At 34.7% G+C, this 20,409-nt stretch overlaps 1 pseudogene; it reads right to left on the bottom strand.

The window, feature by feature from the left end:
- Nucleotides 1-20,409, bottom strand: part of LOC121312470 — a 50,489-nt pseudogene that overhangs the window by 14,633 nt on the left and 15,447 nt on the right.

Raw genomic sequence — 20,409 nt, 5'->3', positions numbered from 1 at the left:
CTACATTCCATAAAAAAAAAAAAAAAACAGAGCGACTGGATCCAACTGTAAGCATTCATCAATATTACTGGTTACTACAGGGGGGGGGGGGGGGGGGGGGGGGGGGGGGGGGGGGGAATATAACGTTCATCATTTTCGTCATCCAGCACCAAACATTAATCTAACATTAATCTAACTGACCAAACCCTTGATGAATTTCAGAGTTAGATCTGACAGGATCCATGACATTTGATAAATGTTAGTGCTAGACCCAGTGGACCTGTGTTACACCTGTTAACCTCCTTGCTCATATAATTAAAGGATTTGAGAGAACTGTCAACGCAGGCAGAGAGATCAGACTGCCCCCAAACTGAAGACCATTCCATTTACATTCTTTTATGATATCCTTGAATATTCCTGCTGACAGATCAAGTCAATGAGTGCATCTTCAAAAGAAAGTTCGGAATAGACCGTCTTTTCCATTTAAATGAAAGACAGCAAAACATTTAAAAAACGTAACAGTAAAAAATACAAAGCATAAGAATGACTGTTGCATAGTGTTAATGTACTTCAATTTGTAGTGCCATATAAGTTGAAATCAAAATGCCTGACACTGCTTCTCAGACACAAAACTCATTTGGTGGATGCAATAACTCAGAATGCTGACAGGTGTTTTTAATGACTGGCAGCCTCACTGTTAGTGAGGTTGCCAAAGAATTCAAAGAATTGACTGCAATCGTATGTGACTTCACTGTTATAATTATAAGCTTAATACATGTGCTTATTAGATTAATGGTTTGTTCTGTTGAAGTTATGACATTTGAACATCTTAATTCACATTATTACAAAGAAGCAGAGTCCTACTTAAAAAAAAAAAAAAAAGACACTGCTTAACAGGAAGTGTATCCCTACAATACTGTTGATGCAACCAGTATGCAAAACTCAAATAAAATTGTTTGATGAATTTAAAAGAGAAAGCAGACTCAAACTTGACTTACTTATTAATATGAAGTTTGCAATTATTTTGTTTTCATGTTTAATGCAGCTTGTCTGTGTTAAGGTGCTTTGGCCTGATCAGTTCTATTTTTTTTTTTTTGTTCAGCTCCAGCACCATCTAGTGAACACCTCTGTCCTGTAAGCAATACAAACAGAAACTGTACCCAAATGACCCATCCACTAGCTGATATTGTTTCTTGCTTTTATTGGCCCATACAGCATGAAATATGTCATAGATGTCTATGTTAGATTGAACTGAAGAGCAGCTTACGAACTCTTATGAAAAGCCTCTCAGTCTTTTTAAAGAATAAAAATACACAGTATTTGAATATTTGCAATAGAGATCCACACAGACGATTGAAAACCACTGGGGGCAGTAGAAATACAAACCGAATCAAATGTCATTAGAAAACACTGGCTCGTTGTATATTATTAGTGTTGCAATTTGGGGATCTCAGCCAATTAGAAAGAGTGGCACAGAACTGGTTAAAGGCTCATGCTTTATGTAATCCACGTCGCCAACCTACTCCAACAGAATTCTTTCAACACACGCACACACCAGTGGCCAAAAAAAAAAAAAAATGGGGAGGTAGAAAAAAGGCAGAAGGCTTGGGGTCCCCTTAAGACCCCTGCAGCAGTAGAATCTTACTGTATTCTGACTGACAACACTTCATATTATTAATAATAATAATAATAATAATGGCAGATTCCTTAATCCATGGTGACTTACAGGTGTTACAGGGCAGAAGTGTACAGTAAGTGCAAAAAATGCTACTAAAATACAGTATGAACTAGGTGCAACAAGTTAAGATTTCAACAAATTCTATCTACAATGACATTAGTAGTGCAATAGTGCAAGGACAGTGCATCTGCTGAGGATCCAGTAGCACGGTGCTGAGGTCTGAGTGCAGAGTAGGAGGGGTAGAGCATGAGATCTGCAAGTGCAGTAAACAGGCTTTACCCCAATGCGGCTGTTAAACGCATTTTCTTCATTAGCCAACAGAGAAATGAAACCAGAAGCCCAGAGTTTATTATATAACATATTTAACTGTTACACACTGCATCCAACGCATGTTTAAAAATGCAGAGTATACGACAAATATATAGCATTTAGATTTCAAGACCACATCATTACCATACTTTGCATACAATATTTTCTAAACAAACTTGTTAAGGCAGGAGAAAAATCAGAAAAAAATCTAGCACATCTCACTGACTTAATTGGCTAAACTTAAATAAATGACCAACAAGTGAACCGAGACTAAAATGATACGTGTGGGTTGGATATCACTTATACTATACAACAAAAAGAGAGTGTAACAAATACTCCTGGAAAAGGGGCTTTTTGATTGTCTCTACCACTATTCCAAAAAAAACTCACCAGATGGTGATCCGTACAAGTACTATATATATATATATATATATATATATATATATTTTCCCCTCACTGAAATTTTGAGGAGGCAATGCCTCCCTTAAGGAGTCTCCACTGACACACACACACATATGTACCATAAATGTCTATAATCTGGAAAACCATGGCCTGGGCTCGAGATGTGAAGTGACAGTACAGTGCATTGTGTCCAAAGTGAGATGTTGAAAGTGTGGCATAAACCAGTTAAAATGTGGCAACATGATGATTGCATCAGCTACTACATTCACTCTGGTCAAAGCTCAAGTTCATTTTGACCAAGTCATTTCACATGTATTTTCCTAATAATAATAATAATAATAATAATAATAATTTCCCATGTGTCTTTTAAATATGTATATTCATCATTCGATATTTCTCCAACTTATGGTGTTGGGGGCCAGATGGTATATTCTTATATGGATACACTCAATTATTATTATTTTATTTACATATTATTACAATTATTTTTATTTATTTATTTTTTTAGATGTCCCTACCTACTGTAAACACACAACCTTTCACTGGCTAGTCATTGTTGCGTTTCAAAACAGCTCAGTTAATGCTGTATGAAAGGGTTATACCACACTAACTCAAGTATGACAATATATTTTCAGTCAGAGGTGTATCTACAAGCATTACCGAAAAAAAAAAGATATGCAAATTGCTCTTGAAAATGTAATCATTATAAAAGAATTCAGAACTTTTAAGCGATACCAACACAAATGCTAAACCTAATGGATCAAGACATCTCTCAAGCTTTAAATGAATCCTTACAAATATGTGTTAAAAGGGGTTCTACAACTTATTTGGTAACTTTCAACGAAGCATGGAGGGGGCCAAGTTTTCTTGCAGTAGTTCTATGCCTGAAGGATGCTATATTATAGTGGAGATATTACTTCGCATTTCAGATCCGAGGATGTCGCTGTTTAAACCTCACCCTTTCATCCTGAATGAAATGCTTTGGCACTATGTTTCAACATCTATACCATATACTATTCAGAGATCTCCTTCCAGCTACTATACACTACAAAACTGCAAACTTTGGCCTTTGCATTTCTTGGTTTCGGAAACGATATGCATTCAGCGACCTTCAAAGAGGGTCACATATTAAAATGTGCAGTAAAATAATTTATCCTCCTACCGTATACACCCACTAACATCTGTAAATGCAATTTAGCAGTGCGCTCATTAACCTGTTGCCACACTACTGTACACAGTAAAGGTTGGTGACTATTGATCATTAGAAATAAAATCATCCCAGCTGTCATTTGCATCACCTAGCCCTGCAGTATGCTGTAATAGGCTGTTCCACTTTTCAAAAGCAGCTGGTGTGGACCAGAGAAAAGCATTCAAAGTTAAATCTATTCTTTACCACTTAAGGGCTCACTCAATTAACTTTTCAGCATGTTTTGAGAAAACAGATTTGTGCAATTAACAGCTTGAATGTTGAGCAGCTTGTAAATAGATAACACCTGTTGCACATTCAGCAATTGAACATATGAAAATGAATAAAAAAAAAAGTTACTTCAAAATAACACAATTCATTTTTTTAATAAACCTAAAAATACTTATTGCAGATTTGCTGAACATGTTTTATAATAAAAAGTGTATTACTGTATTTCAGAATTTCTTATTTCAAATCATAAGAAAGAGATTTCAGTTCTAGTCAAAAATCAACGACTTACTGTACACACACATGCAATACATATTAAAAGTAAATTAGGAACACAGGTAATATAGATCTCTCTCCATGAATAAATAACGAAGTGAGATCATTGTATCTCCATTTGAAGGATTCTTTGCACAAACAGGCTTCTTCCGTGGCAGCAGCACTAACTAACAAGCTGCACAGAACGATCAGGTCTAGACTAGAGTAATGTCCATTATTCAGCAACTATCATGTAAGTGTGCACACATGTAATACCTTTATTAAATGAGGACTCGTATAAAAGGAAGCAGAAAATGCACAAAGTTATTGGTATATTTATAAAATTAAATTAAAACAAACACAATAATAATGGTTTGTTATATATCTTGTATGGGGACCATCATGGCGTGTCTTATTTTACTGTTTAAAAATTAAGTTTTCATACCCTCATCTTTATTTCGTATTAAGCTATCTGGTGTTTTTTGTTTTGTTTTGTTTTTTCCCCCCAGTAATTTTGTGACATTCTGAAATGTTTGTCAGTTTTATGCTTACTTTAAATTTCACTTTCTTTCACGCTGTCAAATTACATTTAATGGTTACCGTGACTCAATTTTCATGCAATTATTGTTTTTTTTCTTGTTTATTTTTAAATTACATTTAAAAAAAAAACACATTTACCCAGACCATTTACACTATAAAGTCTACATGTCTGATACGGGTACATCAGGGCTTGATTACAGACTTAGTTTAAAAGCAGCACAGGGAACAAGACAAAAAAATAAAAAGGAGTCTTGTGATGGATGATGAATACCTACTGTTACAATGTTGTTGGGGAAATCTTTGTTTTTAAAGTGCTTTCTAGAAAGGAAGGGATAAACTCTTTTCATGCCAGAATTTGGAAACATACCAGGGTCAACAGTGTCGTTTTGGAAGATGAAACACACTCATAGCTATTTCTAAAGATCAAACTATATTATTGGGAACAAAGCACCTAAAGAATAGGAGCGAGGCTTTAGAATGCAGCACTGCATATGCACCCTTTAAAACTGCTCCTTCGCACCATAATAATGAAACAAGACAAGAGATTACTTCCTGATAGAAAGATTGTTGCTGCACCAGCCATGCTAATACACAACTGTCTACAACAAACATTATTTCAGATGGTGGTTTGGAGGAAATAAAGTGTTCACTCACTTACTGTGGGAGCATAGCACTCCTCTTTAAACAACAATAGCTTTTAAGATATTTATAAAGGGCAGCCCTTTTGGCATGCATAGGCCCCACATGCAAAGGGGCCCTGTTCCAATGTGGAGGGTTAGAAATAAAGGTCAAGGAGGATTGGGTCAGGGCACTGGTGTCAAACCCTTCCATTTACTCGCCTGCTTTTTTATCAACCACAATTAAAACCAGATATATAACTCATTAAAACAATAAGTAAGATCCTGGGGCCTCTTCTCCAACAGGTGCTGTGGGATCTTTAACATCCGCAAGTAGACAGGAAATCAGATTTAATGTCTTATCAAAAGAATGCAACCATGCAAGGGTGCAAGTACATTCTACGCAGAGCTGTAAATTAACTCTTGTGGGAAACAACAAAGAAACCTGTTAAATTAAATAAATGCAATATATTAAAAAGGGAATAGACAGTTGCTGTATTTAAATTCAGCAAAAGGAAGAGGCATAAAAACGTGTGTAGCTTACATATCTTCTAAAAGACCAACTATATTTCTACATGTATCCACTTTAGTCCCACTTATTATCTACAGGTTCACACTTATTATGACTGAAATATTTATTTCAAAAACTACAACCTGTACATGAACCTTGTCCAACCTATTTTCAACAGGTTATTACAAGGGATTAAAATCCTTATATCCCTCAACACAATAATTGCACCATAATTGAGGAAACCAAACACAAGTTATATATTATAGCAGCTATGGCCTTTGGTTATCCACATTAAACTTTAAAAAGATCCAGTAGCCATCTGTATACCCTTAGACCACTGCCATGTATGGGTTACACGTGAACACTGCGCATAGCAAACTTTCCCCTTGACCTAGGTCACAGATTTTCTGCAATAAACAAGACACTACTGTCTCTTGGCTATTCCCCTTCTTTCCTTAAAGGCACATGAAAATTTTGCCTATTCAATTTTAATGCTGCGGAACAGGGAGGAGAGAGAGTATATTGCAATAAAATGTACCTTTTTCTTCTGTGATCGGCTTTTGTCTTCTAGCCAATCATTAATTTGTTCCTCAATATCTTCAATGGTAGAGCCCTGATCGTAGGATGGTGCAAAGGCATTGTCTTCTGAACAAGCAGTGTAGACTGGAAACTCGGATTTCGCCTTCTTCACTTTAGGCCTCTTTTCTTCTGCAAAGACTAAAACAAGGATTTAGACGGTAATATGCAAATTAAACAAAATGTACATATTTGTGCTGCTGCCAGGCTACTACATTCACACTTTCTGATAAAGCAATAGCCTTAAAAGTATTTTAAACTCTTTCATACTGCATAGGAAACATGTTTATCTTTAAGAACTGACCAATGACGCGTTTCATTTTTTTCCGTGCCTAATATGGACAAAAGCGTCTTTAAATGGTTTTCTTATTAAATTTGGTGGAGCGATAAAGTTTAAGGAATATGGACCTATTTCCTGTGTCAAGACAACGAGCAGCACCAGGCATACCTACAAAAAGTTCAAACCCAACAGAACTGGTTGCCATGCCTGCACAAAAGATGCCCCCAGTAGGGTAATATACTTTCAACAGATTATCTATTCACATCTATTGTCCTGGCTGCAACACATTGCTTTAATGAGACCCCATGTTGCATTCTCTCCAATCTGCAAATTACATGGAATTCCCTGCCAGCGTCCCTGTATACTCCCCTGAGGATTCTGCCCAATCCCACTGGTAAAGCTGATAGACGTGAGGGCAGATTAGCAATTAGGTCATGAAAAACAGCAGCATGAAGCAGTCCTCAAGCTGATCTGCATAACATGTATTTACCGAGTTAAATAGACAGTAATATTATTACTAAAAGTGTGTTCAAGTGATAGTCTTTTAAATTACAGGTAATAGGAAGCAATATCAAAATATGCCCCCAACATTATTTTGCATCATTAAGCATGAGGCAAAAGAGATGGTTTAGTTATCTTACATGTTTTCCATCAAAAGGAAGCTAGTTAAGGATTTACAAGAGTGAACATCTCAATCCTCTTTACCTTTGTACCTTAACTTCTTATCTACTAGCAAAGTAACCATAGTAGAACATGAATAAAAAATAGGGTTTAAACAAAAATATTTAGAAACTAAAATATATTTCTTTTAACATTTCTGAAAAACAAAAATATAACGCATTTTAAATGATAAATTAACTTTGTATCTATGTTTTATAGCTAATATAGTATTTTCAAAGTGAATTAACTGTCTAATGAGAATTTAATCTCCTTCCACATGATATTCCATATTACAAAATATGCCTAAAATAAAAATCTGTTTCCTAAAATATTTCCTTCAATATCTAGTTAATCAGCTGTGCTACTGTGAAAAAAGCAGGTTACAATGAGCGACAGTCACACTAGTCACTCGGAGAGCCAAGTTTAATTCGGTCAAGCCTTCATATGCTAGAGATATGAAACCCTCACAGGAAATAAATACATACAAACATAAAAAAAATAAACCTGACACCATACATTATTTTAGCTACATACCCAAAACAAACACAATGTGTTTAACAGTAAAATAAAATGTTGCATTTTTGTATTTTTTTGTTTTGGATCCACAAATGTCACAGTCTAGTAATTACAAATCTATTGACCTTTTCTCCACTAACATATAAAAGCAGTCCAACATTAAAGACCATAAAAAGAAAGCATTGAAATGTTTTCCATATTAAGGTATATTATTTGCACGCACACTTGCAGTTAACATGCTGCTGTTTAAAAGGTTTTTTTTTTTTTTTTTTTTTTTGGATGGATGTTTGTTTCTAGGAAAGTTGTGAATGTAATTTTGGATTGATTGAAAGATTTGTGTTCAACTTCTCAGTTCCCCCAACCTAACTGCTGGCTATGAATTGATCTTGAAGCACAAACATCTATGATTGAGGCAAGAACCTTTCCAGATAAGATTTCATTAGGATATCAAGATAAATACTGGTAAAACATTAATCTTTTATGTATTACCTAAATGGAGAAGCCTAGACTCTATCGGTCACATGAGAACCTGGGAGCACTCCCCCTCCTGCAGCTGAAAGAAATCTTATATTACACCTTTCTCTACTTCACACATATATAAGGACCTTACAACCACAGGCTTGGGTTTTCTGACGAGGAAGTCATTATATTTGTCTCAGTATCCCCTTTCTTCATTTTTATTTCTGAATTTGCTTATTTAAATGCATATAGTACTTTTCAACATGCTTAACTTTTACACATTTATTTGGTCTTTGTCACAACTGATTCTCTCTCATAAAGACTAGTTCAATTAATACACACACACACATATATATATATATATATATATATATATATATATATATATATATATATATGTGTGTGTGTGTGTGTGTGTGTGTGTGTGTGTGTGTGTGTGTGTATATATATATATAAAGGAGGGAAAACACAATTAAAAAAGCCTGGTGTCTTTTCACTTTTGAGTGACAGCATACCATTACCCCAGTCTATACCATTAGCCAGTGTCACCTTTCTGATTTCCCTGTAAAGCATACAGATTGCTCAGGCATAGTTCTTCCTTCATAGTTCTAGCTAATAAACATTAACTGCAGGACATACTTTGTGTGGCTTCTTGTTCAGCCTGGACCTGGGCTGCTTCTTTCTCTTTTATCTTCAGTTCTTTGTAGTCTTCATAATACTGTTTGACATCCTGCAACAAGTCAGATATTCAAAATGGTAATTATCTATATAATCATTTGTCTTTTCATACACACACACACACACATACACATACACAGAGAATCTAAAATACAACACACCCAATGAGAACATGGTTGTTTTAAAAGCGTTTTCATTTTAATTGAAGTAACAAATTTTCACAGAAAAAAGTAAAAAAAGTAGTTTCTAACCATTGTATTTACGGCTTCCGGGTTTTCGTCATTAAAACAAACAAACAAACAAACAAACAAAAACAAAAAATCGGGCCAATAAAACAGGTAAAAATACATTAAAACAACTCTCCTACCCATGTTCCACAATATAAACTAGTAAAAATCGGTATACATACACAACTTGAACTGTTATGTAATATTAACAGTGTTAACATCAATAAAACAAAACGTTACAGTTGCAGCTTCTGACACTAGTAAAATGCATCTACTCGCCTGAAACCATGCTAGGCCAAATTAAGGAATCGTGGAAAAATAAATGCATCCGTTGAACACTGATTCTGTGACTTAACAGAAAATTAAATTACAAATCATACTACAAAAGAAAATGCTCCAAACACTAGAATGGTGATTAAAAAATCACTGTCACTGTTTTCCGACTTTCTGAAATTCAACTCAACGCAAACAAATATGACGGCTGGGACATAAACTGAAGTATGCAGCAGTCAGCAAGTCGCATGGAGAGTGTACACCAAAAACACTTTGAGAACTACGCAGTATGAACTTCAAAACATTTTCTATTTAGATATGGTGTATCAGCTATATTTAAACAAAATATACAGGTAAATATGTATTTATGAATGCTGTACCAGCTACATTTAAACAAAATATATAAAGTCATATTTACTATGCAACCTTGCTTCACTTATTTTCTTGACTGATTTATATATTAAATATGTATTGCAGACTCAGCCATAGTGGGAAATTAAATGCTATTGTTACCTCCAGGGTGCGGCTTCGGGCACTATAGCCCCATCTGTAACAATAGTCTTTCCCTCGGGTCAATAAATGTCCACTATAGCCTTCCTCTCCAGTTCATATTTACTATATCTATCTAGAAACTTTTAAAATTTTTATTTTTATGAGACGACAGAATCACAAGCATGTACTTGTATTTTCTAATATTTCATTTAGACATGCAGTTCTGCAAGTTAGCTCTTTACAGGTAAAGTGCTTCAAGGGTTTTAAGCCTCAGTGTGGTGCCTGCATTTAAATCAAATCTATTCTTGGTATCCACACTATTTATCCTTTGAGAAATGAACCCTAACATGCCATGGCACGCTTGTAGTTAAACACGCTACAAATTATCTTACTAGCCATTCAGAATGTTATTTCAACAAAAGAAAAATACATATTTGGATCACACACACAGTACCAGTAATTATACATTAAAATAACATCTGCATTCCGTCCCCCCTGCTAATCACAGTTCAATAAACAGGAGATATGCATGTACAGTACAGACTTCTCCAGCACCCCTTTGGTCATTGTCTTGCATCGCTGTGCTCCCTCTGGCTTGTTCTACACCAGTACAACAATTCTGCACTTTTTTAAAATTTTATTTATTGTTGCACAGCAATCGTTTTGAAATGCCATTCTAACAGGCACATTTGTTCTTGACATGAAACCAAAAATGCTGTTTATAAAATCCCATGTTTACTTCATTGTCAAAATACCCCTTTATTTAAAACAAGCTAACCCCACGACGGCACAGGTGGGTGAAAACATCCGATTGCATTTCTACCATCTCTCTTAACCGTTTAGAAATCCCAATTCACTTTGAAAAGGATGGACAGGCAATTACACAGGACAGCATTTCCCGTGATGTGTGATTGAGGTTAAGAAAGCAATGTTCACGGATGCTCCCTGGTTGTTACAGCTGCTTCTGTGAATCGTTTCAGCCTTCCAGTCATGAACAACTTACACAAAAGGCAGGGTTACTATCATCATCCTCCTCCTCCTCCTCCTCCTATGGACCAATCAAAATTTAAACTGCTGTAGCTTTGTTTTCATGTTTTTTTGTTTGTTTGTTTTGTTTAAGATTGAAACTTCTCTCTCTCTGAATATACCACTTTCTGTGAAGTTGTGGATATTTATTTAGTCTTACCTGTATTAGCTGGGGTAGAGATTTCACAGAAAAATAAAGCCATGTTCCGAGTTTGAATGGCAGAACGTCATGCCACTGGGGTTTGTCAGAAGACCTGCGTTTAAAAAAATAAATTTAAAAAAATTAGGTTATCTATTTCCAATAGCTATTAAACTAATGTATAGGCAACAATTTGATAGAACAAAAACATGCTAAAGTATAAACAATTAACTGAAACTTAAATAGAACAAACACAACCATATTTAACCAATTCAACTTTTTTTTTTAACCCATTAATTCTTTTGAGCAACAAATAGTAAAATGCAAAAAAAAACAAAAAAACAAGTGCAATCACTAATGTGTTTGAGCGTTCCTCTGATCAGTCGACTCTGGCCTACTTTAGAGCTGGTGGGAAGGGAAATAACAGAGCGACCTATTGCTTTTCATCGGGTCTGCAAAATGAATCTGTGATTTCCAGCTAAACCGATTAACCATCAAGGAGGTGTTCACACGTGCCGACAGCCCGATATGAAGACTGTAGCATAAACAAACCAATACATAAAAATGAATGTCATTCGCAGTTCACTGAAGCATTACTCACTGATGTCATCAGAAGGGAAGACAGGCAGAATAGTCTCTGATCTATCTCCTGCATTGATCCCTTGCTGTGTGAACTATTTAAAGCCCTTTACCTTAAATAATCAATAGGAAAAATGACAGCACTTTTTAGCTGAATGTCACTCTGCCTTACCAAGTCTAAAGATGGAGTATTGGGGAAACAGGAAAGTATGCGTTTATTTACTCACAAAAACAATTCTCAGTTACACTTGTTCTACCGTTCTCTCAACCGTTTAGAAATCCCAATTCACTTTGAAAAGGATGGACAGGCAATTACAACAAAAACAAAAGGCTGTGTATAAATTGTGATTGTAAGTAGATTTCAAGACACTATAAAAAAATATACCATTTAATTTAATTGCTCATACTTCGAACGCATTGTCATCTTGAGACTTTTTCTGATCTTGTTGAAACATTTGTCTAAAATTTTACCAACTTTTTAATACTATAGTTATCTGTGAAAATAATTTTATAATTATGGCTTGTACATTAACTTACACTGAATCACTCTGTCCCGTAAAGGTTCACTCTTAACCCAGTTGTTTATTATAGACTACACAAAATCCCCTTCATGTTCACAAGGATTAGTAGTTTAAACATTACTCTTAAACACCACACTATATTTCCCTAGTAACTGTTTACATAATTCTCCTGTATCGGTACTGACAAATATTTTAAATAATGTCATATCGGAGTGTACAGTGGAAAGACACAGGCCATTAACAACTACACATTCTGTGGTCTGATGTGTGCACAATATTGCATTACTTGTGAGCATATCCTTTGCTGTACTTACATGACTAGTGTTCGACAGTAAGGGTAACCTAACAAATCTAACAGGGTTTTAACAAAATACATTCCATATTCTTACTCACAAAAACAACCAAGTTGGATGTATTTATAATTAAAGTAATACAAAAATCATAAAGTTGTAAGATTTGCTTATGTTTTTGGTAGCTAAAAAAAAAAAAAAAAAAGGAACACAATAAAAAGTGAAATACAGAACTTGTTACCTCTCATTCTTTTCTTTGACATCCTCCGCTCCCTTGTTCCCAGTCTTTCTCCTTTTTTCTTTTTTCTTACGACTCAGAAGCCCGTCCTTAAAATCAGAATCACTGGTGCAGGTGATTATTAACATGTATCCCTACAATGTGGCAACAGTGACACGAACAAACACTGGGAGACGAGCACCCTCTATGCAAATGCATCCACCGGCCCTGCATGATTAAGTGAAATCATGTGCCTTAAACAATAATAACTGTTGCCATGGTGCCCAATTCCACTTAACAAACACAGATGACTGAAGTCCAGCTCTGTCAGATATGTGCATCTCCATAGCGATCAGGGTTTATTGTAACACGCAGTCATTCAACTGGTCTGCTTGCTCATTACTCAACTCTAATAAATGCACTCCCGAAATAGAAAATAAACAGGAGGCCAATGAGCTCTGTAAAAAAAAGATTCTGCAAATAGATTCTGAATTATTGACCGGATAAATGAGTTTACATTTTACAAAAAGCAACAGAAGAAAAAAAAAAAAGGCTCTTTTTATATTGGCAAAATAAAACCCATGACCGATGAATAATGCAATGCTTTATTTTGTCTGCCTGTTCAAAATGGTTCTCGTTTAAATAGGGAAACATTCATCAACACTGGTAAGCACAATTAAACTGCATTTTGTTTCTTCCGTAAAATGTGCCAAGGCCTATTTAAGCATGAAAAGTAAAATAAAGAACAGCTGACAGAACAGAAAAAAGACAACCATTAGGCTTAATCACTCATGCAATGCAAGTAAGGGCACAATAATATGAAGTGATGAAAAAAAAAGAAAGCACAACAGTTTAAATCTAGCCATTTCAGCTGAAGCATTTTAGTGAGGAAGAACTTCACAGCAACAACGTTTACCAGTATACTTTGTTCAATACGTTCCAAATAGAAAACCATGTACAGTAACTGGAGATAGTGTATTTATGATCATTTTTCCTACCCCCACACACCAACCACAAACTTAGCTTTTTTGTGTGCAAAATGAATGCTCACAAAAAGATAACCAGCTGATAATAGTTTTGTAATGCTGACTATTGTTAAATTGGGGGGGTGAGATTGAGATTCAAACCAAAGCATCAAAGTGTAAGGTATGCATTTGTTCTACAATACTGCTGTTTTGTAAATAATATTATTTTAGATAGCTGTTAATTTCAGGAGGTAGTTAAGGCTGTTTTTTACTTTGGTGCTAAATCCGCATCTGTGAAAACTAGTTGTCTTCAATAAAAAAAAAATATTACACACGTATTCTAATGACTGTAAAATTACAGCTACACAGGGTTACACCATTACATTCCAGACAGTCAGTCCAAACATGGTTCATGCACTAACGCTGACCATTTTTATTTAAATTATAACCTTTGAGATCAAACAGAAAATCTAACTTTTGTTACTGAGGCTTACCAGTTGCTTCTCCAGATATATTGACCAGATGACAGCGTAATGGCCGACAGCGAGTATAATAAAGAGAAGCAGCCCCAGCTCAGCATTGCTCATCTTTCTCACTCGCCGGTAGTAGAATACAGGCTGCCGCCAATCAGGGAGGCCATTGACCAGAATATCATTGTACCTAAAGAAAGAAAGAATTAGGGCTTGGGTTTCATTGAAAATGTATTTAAAACAAACAAAACACCAGTGTTCTTTTACAATCAAGACTAACCCAGAACCATGAAAAATAGAGCACTTTAAAAAACATATTTCTGCTGAATAAATATGCACGGGTCTATTCATTTTTTAAAATTGTATCCACCAACATATACACACATTAAATAAACTGCTGTTGATATACCGTAAATGTTAAAATAAAACATATATATATATATATATATAACACACACACATACACACAAATCACAGCTGTAATCATAATTAAATATATTCACAACATTGCCGGCAGCTGGAACCTTTTCATAGTGAGTGACCATCCAACAAAATGTTCACCTACTGTACTTGCTTTAGAAAAGAAGTCTGTATTTGTAACATTTCGTTTTAAAACATACAATTGGGTTCGGTAAATGGTGTGTCAATTTTGCTGTTGCAATAAAAAAAAAAAAAAAATGTAAAAAAAAATAAATAAATAATAATTTAAAAAAAAACTCGATTTGAAATTACATACCTCCTCAAATATATTGCACATTTGTATTCAGAGACAATTTTTATGTATACGATTTATTCACAGAAACTTATTGTCCATAAAAACTAATTGTGGTATTCTTGGATACATGCAGGCTAAATTGCAACAATGCAAGCTGGGCCCCTATATTGTCATGCAGGGCAGCAGGACATTTTCTTTCTTAAGTAAATTGAATAATAGTGCAGCTGCCAGAACTGCCAGCCTTGACAAGGGAATCCATCTAATTGTGACCATTGATGCGGATTACATTAATACAATATTGTAATGTAATTTTAATTACTTATTTAACAGCATAAATGTAATTACAGGCTTAATTTCATCCACAAGATTCCAACGTTTAGGTTATCCCACCTTGGAATTGTTTCATATTTTTGGTCCCAAATACTGGAAAACCAGTGCTTGTGCAACACAATAACATGCATTTTTACTTTTATTGAATGAAAGCATTTTAAAAGCAAACGCGATACCTATTATATACTACATACTGAAGCATCTTTAGATCACTGCTACTTAAATTTACAGCAGTACAAGTACGTCTCACTCAAATACAGAAAAGTGATCTGTAGCTTATTTCAAAAGTGTATGGTAAACAGCGTAAATTATAAAAAAATACAAATAAACAAGAGTTTAACACTTTCGTTCCATATTGGGATCTAGTGAGGATTCATATTTTTTCAGATACACAAAATTGAATTTAATGTACCTGCCGTCTATTTTTCTAGAAATATTATCTGTAATTTAGGATTATTAACACTTTTATTTTTTGTTTTTTGTTTTTTTAATTAAAAGGATTTGGAATACGATTATATTGCAAGTTAAAAAAAAAATAATAATATACTCACTTAACATTGTATTAGCATCTTGTTTGTTTATCAAGATTAGTATCACAATTAAAAGGAAAATGTAAACTTGTTCTTAAAATTAGGATTCACTCATGAGCCTTCGTCTCTGATTGTACAAATCCTATTTAGAAAAGTATTATGCTGCAACCAGCTGATCCTTACATTTTAAATGCCCTAACTAGTACATGGTATTTACTAAGCAACGTCTGCTGATTTGAACAACAGTCTCGAAGGACCAGGCAGAGGAATCAATGCTCTATTGATTTTACTATCAATGAACATTATCATGGCTCACACGATTGGCCATTTTGAGTGCAGGCAGATTCCATTTTGACCCATATAAATGTGCAATGATTGCCTATAGCTCAGCTGCTTCTTTCATGGCACTTATAATATATATTAGTCAAGTATATCACTTTGCACCATATACAGAAAAGTTTGCAGCAGGCACAGGATAGTAGCCAACACACAGCTGAATCGAAGAGCTTGCTTTCCGTTGTCTAGCTCTTGTCATATGGCCGTGCTCCATCTCCAAACATTTTTTCATACGGTCTACACTTTCTGAAATTACTTACTTGCAAAAACAATTCTTTGTACAGGCATGCAAAAGGTAGACACCTAAGGCAGGGGGCCTCAACAGAGGTATATGGTTTCCAGCAGTGTACGGAAATTAGAAACACAGGGTGGAAGTACCAAAAGGCAGTTTTGCAATATTATTTCATTAATTCATTTTTCATACGTCTATTCAGAGGTTGGTGCATGCAGCCTATTTTGTTATTTTTATCTGCATCAGTTCAGAGAGCATTTTCTACTGTATGCCGTTTAACATTGCTTTGCTTTTCTCCATCTCTGTTTGATAAGCAATGAAAATTCTAATTAGAAACAGGAAAAAACACCAAAACTGACTGAACTTCTGTGGCTGCTTTTTATTCAAGGAACCCCTTTCATCAATTACTTAAATAGCCTTCCTGAAGTTTACTAGCTGGTGACACTGTAGGAGCGATGTATCATGCAATTGAGTAAAATGCAATTTTCTTAATTTATGAGCACTAGTAGCTTTATCATTAGTTCAGTTTTTTCCTGTGCTGAATATGTATTTGGCTCCTTCATTGTTTTTTTTTTTTTATACTGTACTTTTGGATATGTAAACATTTAAAACACAATTTCATGGAATTGCTATTGCTTCCCGTGAAGTCTGTCAGCTTCTGTCCAATGGCTTAGCTGTAATCTGACCATATGACCTACAGCACAGGAAGTGACTAAACAACAAGAAACAGAATAATGTATTGTAGCCGTAGTCTTGAGAAATCTGTTTATCCTTAAATACAAGCAAATATTTGAAAGCGGTTTTCATCACAATGAAAAAGGGATCCATGCTAAAGATTCCTTCAGCTAACACCAAGTAGAAATGAGGTGGATACATTACTCATTTAAGCTAGTTAAATGCCAGCTTCTAATTTGTTCCGTTACCCCTCAATACAAATCGAGAGATTGTATTTACCATTAGACAGGGTACTGAACACAAAGGTAATCACCTGTCACAGTCTGTGCTGTGCTGAGCAGTAGAACATTAAGATGTCAATATTAATCCATACTTTGTTACACATTACCTGTAGCATTGAATAATACTGATGGGAGCACTGGTCTACTTATTTCTTTCAAAAACAGAAGATCCAATTTAATTTAATTCCTGCATGTTGCAAATTAATTGAGGTTTTCAGCATTTTTTATTTTTATTAATTTTTTGGGGGGATGTACAGAAAGTTCAATGTAGCTAATCCTTCAAAGTCTAGTGTACTAATTCCTCCCTTAACAGGTGCAAGACCTGCTTCTTCGGGAAACACAAAATCAAAGGGCTTTAATGACCATAAGATATAACATCAAGATATTTTAATGTGCAGATCACCACAAGAACATTGATAAGAATGGCCAGAAAGGGCCATGTTTACATAAAGACACTAAAGGGTTTGCAAAGTATTGAATAAAGGATTTTCCTTGAAATCAGTTTCACAAAGGAGTTATTTATAAAAAAAAATAAAATAATAATAATTAAAAAATGTATGGAATCCAACTGACTGTTGACTGTTGGTTGGTCTCAGCAAAGTGCATGGACACAACTGAGATTTCAAACAAAACCCAATGTTACATATTTGTCAAATTTGACCTTGACTCTGAATTTCAAAGATGGCTTCAAAATGTGTAATACTGTACTTTTTATTGACATTTTGATGGTATTCAAAGCTGCTTGAATGTCTCAGATTTGTTTTGTAGACATGGTAATAGCATTCTAATTAGCACTTATGTGGCAGACAAAATACAATTTGTGTAACTAACAAAACCATCCTGCAACAAATGTGTTCAGACTTCTAAGTAGATGCATGTGCAGTTAAAATATACAAAAATCAGAGATACATTTTTATTTTTTAATAATTCCACCATAAAATGTAAATGTTCTGTAGCATTTACCCATTTATTAAATAATAAATGACTACTGCACGCCTTATTCTTTACGCATCCCTAATCATTTTCCAAGCACTAAGTGATCAGGCACTTCCAGTCGGCCCTATTCACCAGCAGATGTGAAAATAACATACATGGGAATCCTGTTTATTCACAGGTGGCAAATTCAAGACAAGGCTTGGATATTGCAAATTATTTACAACTACACTCTGTGGTTTGTTTAGCATCCAAATCTTTTACAGCACAGTGTTTATAACTTACCGCTCTCGCCTTTCCTCATCTTTCAGGACTTCATAAATAGCAACCAACTGAAAAGAAAACAACCCAATTACATGTAAACAAACAAAGTGGGGCACTCTTTTACTACACAGCAATTCTGCCATGTCTAAGTACCGGTATATCAAATTAGCTAATCATTTCAGGGCAATCATTTACCACCACTAGTACCCTAGATGATATGCATCGATTACTACAATGTGGTAACAAAGCAATTTAGCACATCCAAACGAGTATAAACAACTGACATTTTAATAGTAGTGCATTAACAAGAACAAAAAAAGAGGAGCGAGAGAGATCGAATGTGATATTTAAAAAAAAAAAAAACGCTTCAATAGCACACTATCAGTCTTGATTAACAGAAACAGCAAAACAAAATAAATTATAGTTTGCTTGTATTGTACTTAAGCTCCGCAATTCCAATGGAATATTTAATTTCCAGGTATCTTCCAATATCTTTTTTTTATATCAGATATCTTTTTTTTTTTTTTTTTTTTTTGTAGCAAGTTGCAAGAGTAAATCGAGCATTAAAGCATTTACTTGTCTAAATTGGGTTTCTGCATTCTCATCTTTGTTCTTGTCCGGGTGCAAGGTGAGAGACAGCTTTCGGTAGGCTTTCCTAATGTCTGTAGATGAAGCATCCTGTAAAAACACAAAGCAAACTTTGTCAGATATATAAAAGTGGTATTCCAGTGCCCTGTTCTGATCTCAGAAGACAGTCAAGTCAACCACGAGCAGGTCCTCAGGCTGTAATTTGACCAATGGGAGCAGCAGCTTCTCTTTTCCACATCACTGCACAATCATCTATTAACTTTTACTGTTCTATGAAGATAAGGTGGATATTTACTCTGCTGGGGTCACATTTTGTACTGAAGGACAGCGTTCATGAAGAATGTAATCACAATTATTAGGGCCATTAATAATAGTTGATAGTGTTTAAAACGTTATCTAAGTGAAAACATTTAGAATCTTAACTGTTTTAAAATAATTCATAGTTAACGTCAGAAAAAATCTCCGTACAGACATTGTGAATAAGTTAGAGTTAAAATATTTAACCTGGTTTTAACCATTTAGGAAAAACTGTTTTCCTAATAGTTCGGTTAAATTCAATGTCAAGTGCAAATCTTAAACAATTTACTTTTAGAGCTTGAGAGTCACTGGGCTACTCACCTCACAAGCAGTAGATTCATAACATTTAAAATGTACAGGAATTACTTCTAGTTAGTTATGTGTTTCCACTTGATTAAAAGTAATAATTTTACCAGTTTACCCCCCAAAAAAGTAAAACAAGGAAATAGTAAGAAGGATGAAATGAGATCAAGAAGTGACTGGCTGCCAAAAACCTGCTAATTGAAAACTTTTAAAACTTTTAAAAACAGACGTACCATCTTTTAACAATGAAGTTTAATTTGTACTTGCACTAGCCAGTTTAATCATTTTTACAGCAAATTTGATGTGCATTATTAGGTTTCACAGTTCATCTAGATCTAGGTCTACAGTACTCCAATATAAATGTCAAAGTCAGACTCCAGAAGGGTATTATATAGGTCAGTTATAAACTAATGAGACTTAAGTTGTTCATTTTCAGCATTGTGCATTAATGTACTATAAACTGCTAAATGCTCATAATACTGATGTAATTCTAAGAAATTAGAAATCCTCCTCTTGAAAAAGGTGCCTGTGCACACATGTCTGCTCAAAAATAAGTTTATTGTCGAGAACAAGCCATTAATTTGCTACGGAATACATACTGCAATGTTGTGAACAGCAAACCGATTTAAAATAAATAAATAAATAAATAAAAATAAATAATCAATCTATACTAAAGTAACAAAAAGGAATCCACAGCAATTCATCTTGGATATTTGCTTCTTCCATTTCCACTGTTGGCAATTACTCTAAGACATAAATGAGGGTAAGCGTAAGACTATGGGGGGGAAGAAACATTCTTGTTTTAGTTTGAGGTTACTGTTAATGTGCACTAGTGAAAAGTCTTTTGCTCAG

The sequence above is a fragment of the Polyodon spathula genome, chromosome 3, assembly GCF_017654505.1.
Source record: "Polyodon spathula isolate WHYD16114869_AA chromosome 3, ASM1765450v1, whole genome shotgun sequence".
In the NCBI taxonomy this organism is placed as follows: Eukaryota; Metazoa; Chordata; class Actinopteri; order Acipenseriformes; family Polyodontidae; genus Polyodon; species Polyodon spathula.
Note: the sequence above shows the minus strand (reverse complement) of the source record. Positions and strands in the feature narration are given on the sequence as shown.